The following is a 17186-nucleotide window of genomic DNA, read 5'->3' on the forward strand; positions in this document are numbered from 1 at the left end:
GGAGGGCAATTGCTTCTTCCTTTGGCAGTATTTCTCTTCAGGGGAAGTGGAGTGATTTCAGAGATTGTCTAGTCTGCTCCTAAATCCAATGGGTTGGCTGTTGTTGGAGATAGTTTGAATGGGGCAGGTACTGGAACTTTTATTGGATTACTTGTTGTTGGTACTGCTTTAAGAGGTGCCGAGGTTGGTTTCTGGTCTAACTCAGTGGAGCTATATAGGCTAGCCCCATAAGATTCCCACCTGGTGCTGTTTAGTTGGTTTTGTTGCGATGGTTGTGTGGCAGTAGTAAGAGAATTCACCCATTTGTAGAATGTCTTATCCGGGGTTTAAGCCTTTAGTAGAAAGAGACCAGATTTGTTCATTTGTTGCTTGTAATTTCAACCCTGCATTGATTCGTGCTTTGCCTTGCCGACCAGTCTGGCCTACCTGGCTATCTTCTTTTCTATTCATGAGCTGGTTGTGTTCTACGGCGTCATACAATCTGTGGGTATGAATGTGCGATTATCTGTTTGCTTATCGATGCCTTTAGTTGCCTGCAGAGCCCTGTCATTGGTTTATCCCAAGTTGCCGAGCTGAAGAGCTGGTTTCCCACTGCTATCATGTGTTAGATCATTTGAGCAGTACTCCCCAAAGCAGTTTCTCAAGATGGATGTGGGCCGTCTACTTACTCCAGACCTCATGATTTTAAAATTGTTCCTCTGAAAAGAGAAATCTGAAAGAAACACGTAGTGATAGACTCCTTACCTTAGAATTACCCCAAGGCGTCAGATTGGTTCCGGAAAGTTTTCGTCAGCAATACCCCTGCGCGTCGGAAGGTGGCCTCGTGCGGCTCCGCATCCGTCATGGCCGCTGAGATGACGCCGCAGCACCTACTTAGACGCCGCCCTCGCGCGCTGACGTATGTTTTCTTTTTCCGCACCAGCAAGCACAGATCCGGAGAGAGCGGTACCCCCAGTCATTTTTTGACTGGGTTTTTTGAGGCCTTTTTGTCTCTATTTTCGAGTTGACCGACTCTTGGTGCAGTAGGGATGCCCGGTTTCAAGTCTTGCGGGGACTGTCATTGCATGATGTCAATGACGGACCCGCGCCGTGTGTCTTTACTGCCGGGGGAGCAACCATGACTCCAAGTTGTGCCCCGACTGCCGGGCCATGGCGCCGAAGACTTGCGGGAGCGGTCTCGAAAGTTGCTTGAAGTCCGGCAGTCGGCTCCGCGCCGCTCACGGTCCCTGTCCCGTGGGAGGTCGAGGGATCGGTCGCGGAGTCATTACCATTGTTTGTCGGGATCGAAGTTTTCGCACTCGGGGTCAGGTAAGAAAATGCATCACAAGAAGTTGAAGATGCGTCTTTGTTCTCCAACTTCTCGCCCGTCGCGCCTGAGGGTGCAGGTGGTGCCTCCCCCACGGCTCTGGCGGAGCCTGTACAGTCGCCATCAGCCAACCCGCCCTTCCCGGGTCCGTCTGCAACTCCGGCCCAGCTGCAGGAATTTCTGTAAGGCATGGCCCGCCTCTTTGGGCCCAACTGGGGGGCCTCACCCTTTACTGTTGGCGGCTCCGGCAACGCTGTCTGCTCCAGCCCCAGCGCTGCAGGACCCCATTGATCCAGGCCTGGATCTCGGTCGACGCCGGTTGACCTAGTGACACCTCGACTGACGTCGACCCCACCTGCACCACCTTCGACGTCGCCCGTGCCCCTTGACGACATCGTCCCCGATTTCAGCCCTGATGTGTTCACGGCGCCGGAACAGCGTCAATCGAAGCCGATAGGGCCTTTCTACCCCTATATCCAGCCTCCTTATTTTCGGCCTGTTCATCAGCCTTTGGAGGAAAGGGAGGACTGGGAGGGGTCTGAGAACCCAGAGGGGTCTGAGGACCCTCTCACAGCACAATGTGAGATGACCCGGACTGAGCAGAGAAGCTGGGGGATGCCAGTTGTCTTGATACCTCTCCTGACCTTAGCATGCTAACTCCTCCTACCGTGGCTACAGAGGAGAGTGCAAGTTATGCAGCCGAGGCTCTCGACCTCGAACTCCCTACACTGGCTGTCAGGACTAACCTCCTGACAGAAGTGCTTCAGCCGGCCGCTACCTCTGCGGAGCCACTGTTGCATTTTTTATAATGCACTTTCAGACGTCCTTTTGGGCACCTCGTCCAGGCCCAACACAGGGGCTCCTGTGGATAGGAACGAGGCCCGACGACATCGCCCGGATCTGGGCAACCCCATTTTCCTTTTCCAACACCCCACCCCTGAGAGCTTCGTTGTCCAAGCCTCTGCGACCCAAAGCGCATTCCCTACCGCACCCCAGGACAGCAAATCCAAGAAACTGGAGCAGTTCTTTAAGATTTTTTCTTCCGCCCATTCAGGGCTGCGGTCTGTGAACACCGCATTACTCTTGGGCTGTTATTCCCACTCTGTGTGGGATGCGGTGGTGCAAATGCTGCCTCAGTGTCCGGAGGAGGCCCGGACAGTGCTCTCTCAAGCTTTTGCTGAAGGGAGAGATGCAGCAAAGTTCACGATTCGATGTGGCCTTGACATCGCCCATTCGCTGGGCAGGGCAATTTCCACGACAGTGGCGCTCCGTCACCACACCTGGCTTAGTACTACTAGTTTCTTTGAGTATGTCCAGAACACCCCAATGGACATGCCCTTTGATGGCATACGCCTTTTTGGCAACAAAGCAGATGGAGTGCTTTAAAGATTCGCCTTCTACAGCCAAGCCCTTGGGCCTTACCGCCACGCGCCCTCCTCCGCCTTCTCGCTCCTTTCTTGGCCACGGAAGGGGCGCCCGACACGTTCGCTTCAGAGGCACAGGTCTGCGCCGCAACAGACTCGCGGACATGGGACCCACCGAGGTGGGTCAGGAGGCCAGTGGGCGGGTCAGTCCATCCTCCACCCCGGCCACCACTGCCTCCAAACCTTCCTACAATACATATCCTTGCTGAGCACTTCCAATAACTGCTACGTGTGTACAATACAATTCAATCAGTCCCCAAAAATTATTTTCAGTAAGTGTCCACAGTATTTAGATCCCAGAATAATATCCAAATTAGATCCAAGTTTAGAGAAGCCGCGTCTAATGTGAGTCCGATGTTGGCGTACTCGCCCGTTACGGGAGCAATGCAACACGTACTCGTGTGTGTGTGAAACAGGAAAACACGGAAAATACGTGACTTAATGATATGGATGTGTTACGTTGTGGAGATAGTTATTTCGAATAGAGGAATTGTTTGGTGCGTGTATAGCGATTGAAACACTACTGTGGATTTACATATCTGGGGATTTATATACGCTTTGACTTTACTTTCGTTAGAAGCCCGATTTTGGTTATAGCATTGGAAATCCTATATAGATGAAGATGACTTAATCTGCCCTGAAGAAGTCGAATGACATGACTCCAATGCCAGACGAAACACGTGTTGGCTGCCAATTTTTATTGATGGAAGACAGGAATGAAATAAAATTGGAAAAGATGCTGTAACCAACAACATACCTTGGTGTTTCTAAAGACGCGGCGTCTCTCAACTTGGATCTAATTTGGATATTATTCTGGGATCTAAATACTGTGGACACTTACTGAAAATAATTTTTGGGGACTGATTGAATTGTATTGTACACACGTAGCAGTTATTGGAAGTGCTCAGCAAGGATATGTATTGAATGATGATTTAACCGAAAGTGCACTTCTGGGTTTGTAAGGAAGGAGTGGTGACCTTCCTTTCTTTGCTTTGTAGCACATTTTTCTATAAGGAGTCTAACACTTATTGCCATACTCTTGTTGTGCGCCTGTGATATACCTGGTCATCGTTTCATAACTGTTCCAAACCTTCCTAGTCCGGTCTTTAAGGCCCATCAAACGCCAGTGGGCAGCAGGATTCACCATCACCTACCCCACTAGCTCACCATCACTTCGGACAGGTGGGTTTTACAAATAGTCTGAAGAGGCTACACTCTTCCTTTCAAGACTACCCCTCGAGCCATGCCACCCCAGTACCATTGCATGTCGGTGGATCATGTGGGAGTTCTTCAACAGGAAGTCGCGGCCTGCTTGGCCAAGAGGGCCATTGAGCACATTCCTGCGCCAGAAGTAGGAAGTGGCTGTAATTACCACTACTTTATGGTGCCCAAGAAGGACAAGGGCCTGCGCCCTATCTTGGACCGCAGGGACGTCAACCGCTTCCTCTGGAAGGAGAAGTTAAAGATGTCTTGTCTGCCCTCGACCCTGGAGACTGGATGGTAGAATTGGACTTGTAGGACGCATATTTCTACATTCCCATCCTGCCGGCCCACAGGTGATACCTGCAGTTCACAGTAGGTCACAAGCACTTTCAGTTTACCGTGCTCCCATTTTCCCTTACCAGAGCCCCTTGGGTGTTCACAAAAGTGATTGCGGTGGTCGCAGCTCATCTGCGCAGATCAGGGGTTCCATTCTTCACCTATCTCGACGACTGGCTGCTGAAGGCGGGCTCCCCCCGGACCGTCATCTCCCACCTCCAAACTACGGCCGACCTTCTGCATTTGCTGGGGTTCTTCATCAATGTGCAGAATAGCACCGGATTCCTTCTCAGAAGTTCCTCTTCATCGGAGCGGTACTGGATACGACGCACCTTCGGGCCTATCCTCCCGAACGGCAAGTCCAGGACATTCAGGCTATGAATCCGATCTTTCAGCCTCTATCCTGGGTTTCGGCCATGATGACACTGAGGCTGCTGGGACTCATGGCCTCCTGCATCCTGCTGGTCACTCATGCCAGATGGCATATGCACGCTCTGCAGTGGGACCTGAAGCAGCAACGGGGGAACCTTTCCAATTACGCCCAGATCTCGGAGGGCACTGCACAACAGCTGCAGTGGTGGCTCACGAACCGGCATTGGGTCAATGGCAGATCCCTCTCCCTTCCCCAACCGGAGCACACAGAGGTGACGGATGGGATGGGGGGAGCCACATGGGAGAGGCGAAGATCAGAGGCCTCTGGTCTCCGGTAGAGTCCAGGCACCATATCAACCTTCTGGAGCCTCGGCGATTCGACTTGCACTAAAGGCATTCCTTCCCTCTGTCAAGGGGAGAGTAGTGCAGGTGTTCACAGACAACACCACTGCCATGTGGTACTGCAACAAACATGTCATGGCGGGGTTGTGGACCCAATGTCAGAGGCCCTGCCCCTCTGGACATGTCTGGAACATCAGGGCTTTTCCTTGGTGGTTCAACACCTGGCAGGTTCCTTAAAGGCAAGGGCGAACAAACTCAGCCGCAGGTACATGATGGATCACAAATGGTGTCTTCGCTCGGACGTGATGCAAGGTCTCTTTCAACAGTGGGGAGAGCCTTGGTTAGATATTTTCGCCACTGAAGAGAACGTGCAATGTCAGCAGTTCTATGGGTTGGAATGTCAAAGACGGCACTCGCTTGGTGACACTTTTAATTGTGAGTGGAGTTGCAGTCTATTGCACGCCTTTCCGCCTATACCACTTCTGCCCAGAGTCCTGAAGAAGATCAGGTGCGACCGGGCCCGAATCATGCTTGTGGCCACGGACTGGGCTCGAAGAGTTTGGTATCCCGAGCTACTCAGTATGAGCCTGGATCTCCCAATCCGACTGCCTCTTTGGGAGGATCTTCTTTCTCAGCAGCAGGGGGCGGTCCTCCACCCGAACCTGTCCAGCCTCCACCTCCTTGCGTGGAGATTGAGCAGCGACCGTTGATTCCATTTGACTTGCCTCCTAAAGTCTAATATCATTCTGGCAGGCAGGGGTCCCTCCACTAAATCGGTATACGCCTGAAGGTGGAACCAATTTGTGGCATTGTGCACAGCAAAGGCTGTAGATCCCCTTTCTGCCCCTCTTTAAGAAGTCCTTTTGTTGCTTCTGTTTTTTGGCCTGGCAGGGCTCTGCTCTCGGCTCTATTAAGGGCTACCTTTCATCAATTTCGGCCTTTCTCAGGCTCCCTGATCAGCCCTCTCTTTTCTAGTCCCCTGTCGTAATTAGATTTTTCAAAGGAAATACTGACCTTTTCCCTCCTATTCCGTTTGTGATGTCGCAGTGGGGCTTGAATTTGATTCTTACTTATTTGATGTGCTCCTCTTTTGAGCTGCTTCACAACTGTTCTCTTTGTTTACTAACTTGAAAGACGGTTTCCCTGGTTGCCATCACCTCCACTAGGCACGAGAGTGAGCTCCAGGCTCTTTCCTGTAAACCTCCTTTTCTGTCTGTTCATCCGGACAAGGTTGTGCTCTGCACTCGTCCTTCCTTCTTGCCAAAGGTTGTTACTGCTTTCCACATCGGGCAAACTATCACCTTGCACATTTTCTTTCCGTCTCCACATCTTTCCAGAGAGGAAGAGAGGCTCCATCGTCTGGACTCAAAACGTGCGCTCTCATTCTACCTGAATCTCAGACAACAGTTCCGGGTGGATTACCATCTCTTTGTTGGCTAAGTAGGCAACAAAAAAGGTTGGGCCGTGCACAAACGGACCATCTCTCTGCATCAAGGCCTGTTACTCGTTGGCTAGAAAGAAGCCTCCTGTGGGTCTGCGTGCCCATTCCCCAGGGCAATGGCAACCACTACTGCCTTGGGACGCGGCGTTCCCTTGCAGGGCATTTGTTAGGCAGCTACCTGGGCCTCGGTGCCCACATTTACCAAGCATTACTGCCTTGACAGTCAAGTCTAGGTAGACTGCTTCTTTGGCCGTTCGGTTCTCTGTGACTTTCTGGTGTAATCTTGTTCGCAGACCCTCCACCGGGGTTGGTATTGCTGGGGTATCTATTCTAAGGTAAGGAATCTATCACTAACGTGTCTCTTTCAGATGCACAAGTTACTACTTGTGTAACGATGTATCTGTAAGAGACATTAGTTAGTGATAGATTACTTACCGGCCCACCCATCCTCCCTGTTCTGCAAACTCATTACTAGGGTTAAGGACATACCTTTCAGATCCCTAGTTTTATGGCACCGGTAGTCTGTTTCTTGCATGGCTGTGCGTCCCTGGCGCGGAAAGTCGTGCAGAGAACTGACGGCAGCACGCATGGGTGGCGCCTAAGTAGTCTGTTATATCATCTCGGCGCATACAGCGACGGACGCGGAGCCGTGCAACGCCACCCACTGACGATCAGAGGTACTGCTAGCAAAACTTTCCGGATCCAGTGTGACGCCTGGGGATATTCTAAGGTAAGGAATCTATCACTAACTAATGTCTCTTACAGAACATCGTTACACAAGTAGTAACTTGTGCGATCGGCAGTGCTATGGAAAGGGATAGCTCTGTTTACGCCTATCATAGGGAGGACCTTCTGTTTGAACAATATAGGCAGCTTCTGCACCTGGACCTTCACAAATTGCGTCTCAGTGTTTATAAATTGAAAGGGGAGCTTTAGTTCATGTGGTGTCTATCTAGTGGTTGCAGATGTAATACTGGCTTAGAGCTGTTCTTTGATAAAATCTATTTCCCGCTTTGTTATGCGGCAATCTGAAAGAAACAGGTTAGTATTAGATTCCTTACCTTAGAATATCCCCAGGCGTCAGTCTGGATCCGGAAACTTTTGCGTAGCAGTACCCCTGCGCGTCGGTAGGCGTCGTCTGCAGGCGTCCCCTGCGGCTCCGCGTCGTCGGCGTCGTGCGCCGTGATGACGTCGCTGGAGTATATAGACGCCGCCTCCGCGCGCTGACGTCAGTTCTTCTTTTTTCCGCGCCAGTTAGCACAGATCCGAAGAGCAGTACTCCGGTCTTTTGACCTAAGTTTTTGTTAACTCTAACTCTTTCAGGTGCCGGTAGGATGCCCGGTTTTAAAAGTTGTGACGGGTGCGACCGCCTGATGTCGGTCACCGACCACCATCGACTCTGCCTCCGGTGTCTGGGCGCGGACCACGACGTGGAGTCCTGCGTCGACTGCCGGGCCTTGACGAGTAAGGCTAGGCGGGAGCGGTCCCGCAAGCTACTCGAGCTCCGGGTGTCGGCCCCGCGTCGAGAGCGGTCCCGGTCCGGTCGGAGGTCGAGGGAGCGGTCGAGAGAACGGTCGCGGAGCCGCCACGAGCGCTCCGGAAGTCGTCACCATTCCTCCGGTTCCTCGGGTAAGCGACACAAGAAGTCGGGGCGTCGTCATCGTACCCCCGACGCCCACGTGATGCGGCCGGGGGTTCGGGTGTCCCCACCCCCGCGGCCCCGCGTGGGTCGCCGACGCCGTCTGCCCCATACCCGTCGGTCCCTGGGGAAGGCGCGTCGCGCGAGGAGATTGAGGAGTTCCTCATGGCCATGAGGGCGCTGTCTCCTCCGGCGGCGCCTGCGGGCCCGTCGGTCCCGTCTGGGGGCCCGAGCGGTTCGGGTGCACCTGCCCCGACGCCGCCGACGGTTCCGGCCCCGGCGCCGCTGGGCCCTTCAGGGTCGTCGCCGGCTGGTCAACCGGCCTCTCCGGCGCCGATTCCATCGGGGCAACCCGTGGTGACTCCGACGCCGGTTCCGGCCGGCGTCGGGTCTCCGGCGCCGCGCGGCGCCACCCCCATTCCCTCTCCGAATCCGGACGCGGAGTCGGACCGGCATCGTCCGACGCCGAGTCCGGCGCCGTTGGGGCCCCTTGGCTCCGAGGAGCCGGTCTACATCGTTGACTCAAACTATGGCGATGAGGACGATTATGGAGAGGGTTGGGAGGGGTCTGAGGACCCTCTGTCACGAGACTGCCAGTACGACGTGGACTGGGCAGGTGACTTGGGTGATGCCAGTGGTCTGGACGAATCGCCTAACCCTGGGTTTGTCTCGCCTCCCACTGTGGCGTCGGAGGCTGGGGCTGCCTATTCGGTGGTACTGATGAGGGCTGCCAAGGCCTTGAGCCTTGAGCTCCCCGTCGCTAAGGTGAAGCCTAACATCCTCACCGAGGTATTCAAACCGCAGTCATGCCCACAGGAGCCTCTGCTGCCGTTTAATGATGCCTTGACGGATGTCCTTTTGGGCACGTGGTCCAGGCCCGCTTCCGGTTCGCCTGTTGATCGGAACGTTGCCAGGCGCCACCGTCCGTGTTCGGACGACCCTGCCTTCCTGTCCACCCATCCCTCCCCTGAGAGTCTGGTGATCCAGGCCTCCACTTCCCAGTCCGCATTTCCGTCGGCTCCGCCCGATCGGGAATCTAAGCGGTACGACCAGTATGGCAAGAAGGTCTTCTCGTCTCTGAGTGCGGGACTGCGGTCTTGCAATACCGCATGCCTCTTGGGCCGCTACACCCACTCTCTGTGGGATACGGTCGCAGAGTGCCTGCCGCACTGTCCGCAGGACGTACGGGACAAGCTCGGCCAGGCTTTGGTTGAAGGCCGGGACGCGGCGAGGTATTCCATACGGTGTGGTCTTGACACGACCGACTCGCTGGGCAGAGCGATGTCCACGACGGTGGCGATTCGTCGCCATGCTTGGCTGAGATCCGCCAACTTCTCGCCGGATGTCCAGAATGCCCTGATGGACATGCCATTCGATGGCAGTCGCCTGTTCGGCGACAAAGCGGACAACGCGCTTGAGCGCTTCAAGGACTCCAGGGTCACGGCCAAGTCCTTGGGTCTCTCGACCCAGCGCCAGCAAACGGGTTCGTTTCGCTCCTTTCGTGGCCACGGAAGGGGCGGTCCCGCACGTGCTGCCAGCCACGCACCGCAGAACGCTCCTCAGCGCGGTGGCGGCCGTGGATTCCGCCGTGGTGGCGGTCGGGGACAGCGGCGGGGTCAGTCCACACCTCCCCCCGCAGCAGCCTCCAAATCCTCCTAGTCCGAGCTTTCAGGCCCATGTGACGCCAGTGGGTGGCAGGGTTCGCCATCACCACTCCCGCTGGCGCACTATCACGTCGGACAGGTGGGTGCTGCAGCTCGTCCGAAGGGGCTACTCCCTCCCCTTCGAGACCACTCCTCCAGCCATGCCACCGCAGAACCACCGTGTGTCGGGGGACCACTTGACACTTCTGCAGGAGGAAGTTACGGCCCTCTTGGCTAAGGGGGCCATCGAGCACGTTCCTGGGCCAGAAGTAGGGTGTGGTTGCTATTCCCACTACTTTCTGGTGCCCAAGAAGGACAAAGGGGGCCTACGTCCTATCTTGGATCTACGGAACGTCAACGGCTTCCTCCGGAAGGAGAAGTTCAAGATGTTGACTTTGGCTCAGGTCTTGGCTGCTCTAGACCCACAAGACTGGATGGCAGCGTTGGACTTGCAGGATGCGTATTTTCACATCCCCGTCCTGCCGGCCCACCGGCGTTACCTGCGGTTCACGGTAGGCCACAAGCACTTTCAGTTTATCGTGCTCCCATTCGGCCTTACCAGCGCCCCACGGGTGTTCACGAAAGTGATGGCGGTGGTGCAAGCTCATCTGCGCCGGTTAGGGGTTTCAGTCTTCCCCTACCTCGACGACTGGTTGTTGAAGGCGGGCTCGCCCCAAACAGTCGTCCACCACCTTCAGATGACGGCAGACCACCTGCACGAGCTGGGGTTTTCCATCAATGTGCCGAAATCACACCTGTGTCCCTCTCAAAAGCTCCTTTTCATCGGAGCGGTTCTCGACTCGGCGCAGTGTCGGGTTTATCCTCCGGAACGGCGGGTCCGGGATATTCAGGCTCTGATTCCCATCTTTCAGCCGTTATCCCGGGTCTCGGTCAGGTTGACGCTGCGGCTTCTGGGGCTGATGGCCTCCTGCATCCTTCTGGTGCATCACGCCAGGTGGCGGATGCGGGCTCTGCAGTGGGACCTGAAGTTTCAGTGGGCCCAGCATCAAGGCAACCTATCCGACCATGTCCTGATCTCGGAGGGCACTGCGAGACAGTTGCAGTGGTGGCTCCAGGACCGCGATTGGGTCAGAGGCAGATCCCTCTCCCTTCCCCAACCGGAGCACGTGGTTGTGACGGACGCGTCCCTCCAGGGCTGGGGTGGCCACTTGGGAGAGGCGGAGATCAGAGGCATCTGGTCTCCGGCGGAGTCCCGGCTCCATATCAACATGTTGGAGCTGCGGGCGATTCGCCTAGCACTGAAGGCATTCCTCCCCTTTGTCAACGGGAGTGTAGTGCAGGTGTTCACGGACAACACCACCGCCATGTGGTACTGCAACAAACAGGGCGGTGTGGGGTCGTGGACCCTTTGCCAGGAGGCCCTGCGTCTCTGGCAATGGCTGGAACGTCAGGGCGTGACTGACGGTTCAACACCTGGCAGGTTCTCTGAACGCCAGGGCGGACGAACTCAGCCGTCGGTGCTCGGTGGATCACGAATGGCGTCTGAACTCGGACGTGGCGAAAGGCCTCTTTCTGCAATGGGGAGAGCCTTGGTTAGATCTATTCGCCACAGAAGAGAACGCGCAATGTCATCAGTTCTGCGCGTTGGAGTTTCCAAGACGGCACTCGCTCGGCGACGCCTTTCGGCGCGAGTGGAGTTGCGGTCTGTTGTACGCCTTTCCGCCTATACCACTTCTGCCCAGAGTGCTGAAGAAGATCAGGCGCGACCGGGCCCAAGTTATCCTTGTGGCTCCGGACTGGGCTCGAAGGTACTGGTATCCCGAGCTACTCAGCATGTCAGTCGGTCCCTCGATCCGCCTTCCCCTTCAGGAGGACCTTCTGTCGCAGCAGCAGGGGACGGTCCTCCACCCGAACCTGTCCAGTCTCCACCTCCATGCTTGGAGATTGAGCGGCGACAGTTGAGGCCATTTGACTTGCCTCCTGAAGTCTGTGATGTGATTCTGGCAGCCAGGCGTCCCTCCACAAAGTCGGTATACGCCTGCCGGTGGAACAGATTTGTGGCATGGTGCACAGCAAAGGCTGTGGATCCCCTTTCTGCCCCTCTTTCCGAGGTTCTCCTCTTCCTTCTTTCTCTTGCCCAGCAGGGCTCTGCTCTGGGCACTATCAAGGGCTACCTTTCTGCCCTTTCCGCCTTCTTAAGGCTACCTGATCAGCCATCTTTATTCAAGTCCCCTATTGTACTGAGATTCTTGAAAGGCATCACGCACATGTATCCACCTGTTCCGTTCGTGATGCCTCAGTGGGACTTGAACCTGGTTCTGACATTCTTGATGTGTGCTCCCTTTGAGCCGCTTCATTCCTGTCCTCTCCGTCTTCTCACTTTAAAGACGGCCTTCCTGGTTGCCATCACCTCTGCCAGGAGAGTGAGTGAGCTCCAGGCTCTTTCTGTTAAACCTCCTTTCTTGTCCGTTCATCCTGACAAGGTGGTTCTTAGGACTAGACCTTCTTTCCTGCCCAAAGTAGTTTCTGCTTTTCACATCGGGCAGTCCATCACCTTACCCTCCTTCTTCCCGCCTCCGCATCCTTCAAAAGATGAGGAGCGGCTCCATCGTCTGGACCCAAAACGTGCGCTTTCATTTTATATGGATCGCACACGCCAGTTCCGGGTGGATGACCAACTGTTTGTTGGCTACGTGGGTGAGAAGAAGGGAAGGGCGGTACAGAAACTAACCATCTCTCGGTGGGTCGTCCTGTGCATCAAAGCATGCTACTCTTTCGCTCGGAAGGAGCCTCCTGTTGGGCTGAGGGCCCATTCCACTCGTGCCACGGCGGCTACTACTGCCCTGGGCCGGGGAGTCCCTTTGCAGGACATTTGCCAGGCGGCTACGTGGGCCTCGCTGCATACCTTTGCGAGGCATTACTGCCTGGACAGTCAAGTCCGGAGGGACGGCTTCTTTGGCCGTTCGGTCCTCCAGGATTTTCTGGTGTAGGGTTGTATTGGTTCGCAGACCCACCACCGGGGTTGGTATTGCTGGGGTATCTATTCTAAGGTAAGGAATCTAATACTAACCTGTTTCTTTCAGATGAACAAGTTACTTACCTTCGGTAACGATATATCTGTAAGAAACAGTAGTTAGTATTAGATTCCTTACCGCCCCACCCATCCTCCCCGTTCTGCGAACTGATACCTAGGGTTAAGGACATCACTTTCAGGGCCCAAGTTTCAAATGGCACGAGTGTTAGTTCTCACATGGCTCTGCGTGTTCTGGCGCGGAAAAGCTGTGTGCAAAGAACTGACGTCAGCGCGCGGAGGCGGCGTCTATATACTCCAGCGACGTCATCACGGCGCACGACGCCGACGACGCGGAGCCGCAGGGGACGCCTGCAGACGACGCCTACCGACGCGCAGGGGTACTGCTACGCAAAAGTTTCCGGATCCAGACTGACGCCTGGGGATATTCTAAGGTAAGGAATCTAATACTAACTACTGTTTCTTACAGATATATCGTTACCGAAGGTAAGTAACTTGTTCGTTAGGTGGACTGATTTGAAACCAAGCTGTAAGGTTTTGTGAAGTTTGCTTTATAGCTGAACAAACCTTTGCATTGCCTGCAGTTAAAGGTTACCTAGCCTTCTGGTTAGCTTTCTGTTTACTTGACCAGCCTTCTCTGTATAAGTCACCATTGGTAATATGAGAAAAAGATTGTCCTCTGCACTCAAAAAAGTAGTGTATCACAACGTGTGCGTAACAGTTTTCTAAAATAACCACATTCTCAATTGCTGGAGGAAAAGGAGATAAACAAGGAACAGTATATTCTTAAAAGTCTATATTTAATGCTTGAGAGGCCAGCCGACACTTGTTTCGTCGCTTATGGAACACAATCCGCGACTCTTCAGGGCTGGTGAAGAAACAAATTGAAAGGCAATGTACATCGTAACATGCATTGTAATACATGACATTTGACACAATAAAAACATAGCGGATATTCCCGCGGGATTTAGATAGCAACCCATGCCACAGTGAGCGTCAAGAATAAACGGGCCACGGTCGAGTGGAGACTAAGGTGAAGATAGATAGAGAGCCAGTATTACGCGATGGTGAATTGTGAAAAGGACGGTTTGTGAGAAAATCATTCAAGTGGCTGTTGAAAGTCAGGCAATTAGTGATTGACACTGGATTGTAGTGTCGCCTTTTTCAGGTAAGTAAAAATGCCGGCTGGGCACGGGGGATTGTACTCCTTGTCCCGCGCGGCGCCGATGCTCTTTTTTGGATTTTTAAGCTTAGCGCCGCTAGCTGTGAGCTCTACAAACCCGTACTGGGTACTTACATTGTATTTATTGACCTTTTTAGCAAGAACAAAATGCGGGCTGGACACGGAAAGCTGTACTCCCTGTCCCGCGCTATGACTCTTTGTTTTTTGATTATAGCGCCACACGCTGTGAGCTGCAGAAACCTGCATTATGTTTGACCCTAGTTGTATCTTTCTCCACCTCTTCCCCGTTACCTAGATTTCCTTAAGTGGACGTCTCTTTCAACATTTTACCGCTGCAACAAAGACGGCCAATGCTTTATTTTTTATCTTTTAGATCTGGTAAGTCACTACCCATATCATCTCTAGTGGCTTCTCAATTATCACAAGACCTATGTCGATGGAGTTAGGTCCATCCTCCAAAGTATATAATTTATATACATATTCTTTTTTTCTCCCCCCCCCCCCCCCCCTTCCCTCCGTTTGGCCATCTTGTTCATTACGGACAGCGTGGGTTTTTTTATACCCACGCATGATTTTGCTCTTCATTTCAGCACTAGTTACCACGCTAATTGTGTTTCCTGAGACAACTGATCCTACGGTCAAGGACCCAGCTGGGTTGGAATTATCACCGGCTAGGCGGTGAGCCCCTTTATGTTCACTTTCTTCTAAATATACATTTCCCCCTTTTTTAGTACAGATACTTACGTAATTTCCTTTTACTACAGACCCCCTCGGACTGACTACAAATTGTAAAGGTATCGCATCTTGTTTTAGCTTCTTCACTTATCCAGAGCACTTGATTATGTGTCACCTTGCACGTCCAGGAATCACACTATCTCATTTTTTAGTAATCCCCATTTTTGGTAATCCCTGTTTGAGAACTACCGGTTATGTCTCCACCTTTTGTTTTTCCGCAACTCCTTTTTTGTGGGATACCAGCTTGCCGCTGAGTTTCAATTTTACCATATATTCGGCAATCACTCATTGCCTGACTTTCAACAGCCACTTGAATGATTTTCTCACAAACCGTCCTTTTCACAATTCACCATCGCGTAATACTGGCTCTCTATCTATCTTCACCTTAGTCTCCACTCGACCGTGGCCTGTTTATTCTTGACGCTCACTGTGGCATGGGTTGCTATTTAAATCCTGCGGGAATATCCGCTATGTTTTTATTGTGTCAAATGTCATGTATTACAATGCATGTTACGATATACATTGCCTTTCATTTTGTATCTTCACCAGCCCTGAAGAGTCGCGGATTGTGTTCCATAAGCGACGAAACACGTGTCAGCTGGCCTCTCAAGCATTAAATATAGACATTCAAGAATATACTGTTCCTTGGTTATCTCCTTTTCCTCCAGCAATTGAGAATGTGGTTATTTTAGAAAACTGTTACGCACATGTTGTGATACACTACTTTTTTGAGTGCAGAGGACAATCTTTTTCTTATGTACCGGTGTGTTGGTTCCAGCATACCTCTTTAGAAGGGTTATAGGGCTTTTCCCTTTGTCCTCTTGCACCATCTCCCCATATGTTCCACTTTACAAACACACGTAGCTGAGCGCCCAGTATTTCCCCTAGATCCCGATCAAAACCTTATCATTTTGATTCACCATTGGTAATATGTTTTCTAACTGGTTTGAATTTGTTCCCTCTCCCTACCTTTGTCATGACTCCGTGATTTCTGAATTGGGTGTAGACTCGTTTTGATGACTTCAACCGTAAAGCCTATGCTTTAATGATCCTTGAGATTGCTGACTTTTAAGACATTCCTTCTTTCCATCACTGATTCAGAATGCTGGGGACCTGCAGCCACATCTATGTTTTCTTCATTTATTTTGCCCAAGACAGTTACTCTTCTCCACTTTGTGCAGTTGATTACTCTGCCTTCCTTCTTTTCTTCCCCTCTGTCCTTTTAAGCATGAGGTGAGGTTATCCCCTAGACGGGCCAGTAGTTTTTATATGCAGTGGAATAGAGAAACACATAATGATAAGTTGTTTGTGGACTTTGCTGGTCTGTAAAGATATTGTAGTCCTCCATCATGCTCTTTCCAGGACAATTATGCTTTGTGTCAAAAATCTTTTTTTTGTTTTGAAAGAGCCCTTTGCGGACAATTGCAATCAATTTGGTAGGGCTCAATCAGGCACCTCAATAGTGTTGCAAGGCAGCTTGCTAACTAATATTCGTATTATGGTAATGTGGTTGTTTGTGCACATATTTGTGAAGCACTTTTAGATTTACAGGCTTGGAGTGATAGGTCATTTTGCCAGAAATGTTTTCCATTACCTTTTGTTCTGATTGATTTTTAGTTTTTTTTCTTCTGATTGTGTATTGCAGATGGGTACATTTAAAGATGAGGAACCTGCAGGAAAAGTACCCATAAAATGAATAATTACCTACCTTTGATAATGCTAATTTCCATAGATACTCTATTTTGTTTGCCCATGCTCTTATCATTTCTGTGGATTGGGTCAAGGTTAGTTTTTCTGCCTATGGCAAAAGATGCACTTGTTTATTGAACTCGAATAGAGAACTGACTTCAGCACAGGGGCCTACCCTATTGGGATTGTTATTGTCCTATGTGGTGATTGACAGAGTGCGGTTCGTCCACACTACATAGTCCTTCCAGCGAGTTATTTCTACAGAAAAAAAGTTTGCAGATCTTAGCTGGCCACTGGAGGGTATTCAAACGATGAGAAATCTGTTGAAAGATAGTGTCCACCATAAAGATATTACATACGGTGCGCAACCTATAATTCTGGGAGTTGGCAGGTGCATTTGCAAGTCAATTTAAGGCAGTGACCTCAAATGGCCTAGCAAACTCTTTTGGTAAAGACTAGTAGCCAGCTTGGGGTCTAGTGACCAGATTTTAGATCTACCTATGCCGTACACTTGCAGTCCATCGCTCTAGTTTGTTCACAGATTATGAATGTGGTTAAAACTTTCCGATAGGGAGCTGATATGCTGTTAGGCTCATCTTAGACTTGCTAAATTATTTTGAAAGGGCAAAATATTTGGTGTCAAATTCAAGTGTTTGAAGTTTTTAAATAGTGCTGCAAATAAACATAGTTTCTTCCTCATACTATTTCCAAAGCACAGAGCTTTGGTAGCAAGTATTTGGAAGACAGACTAGTTAAATGTAAAAATCAAGCAGGGTTTATTCGCCCTAAAATAGGTGAATAAACAAAACAATTTCTTGATACATTTTAAGAATTTGTAGAAAATGAGGAAGCTGCCTAATGGGCTGTTTTAGACCACCCTG

General features: G+C 51.7%; 1 protein-coding gene across 11 annotated transcripts in view; it reads left to right on the forward strand.

Annotated features, from left to right (window-relative positions):
* The window catches only part of FRYL (FRY like transcription coactivator), a 2496013-nt gene that overhangs the window by 2019226 nt on the left and 459601 nt on the right, over positions 1-17186 (forward strand). The window lies entirely within an intron of this gene.

The sequence above is a fragment of the Lissotriton helveticus genome, chromosome 2_2, assembly GCF_964261635.1.
Source record: "Lissotriton helveticus chromosome 2_2, aLisHel1.1, whole genome shotgun sequence".
Classification (NCBI taxonomy): Eukaryota; Metazoa; Chordata; class Amphibia; order Caudata; family Salamandridae; genus Lissotriton; species Lissotriton helveticus.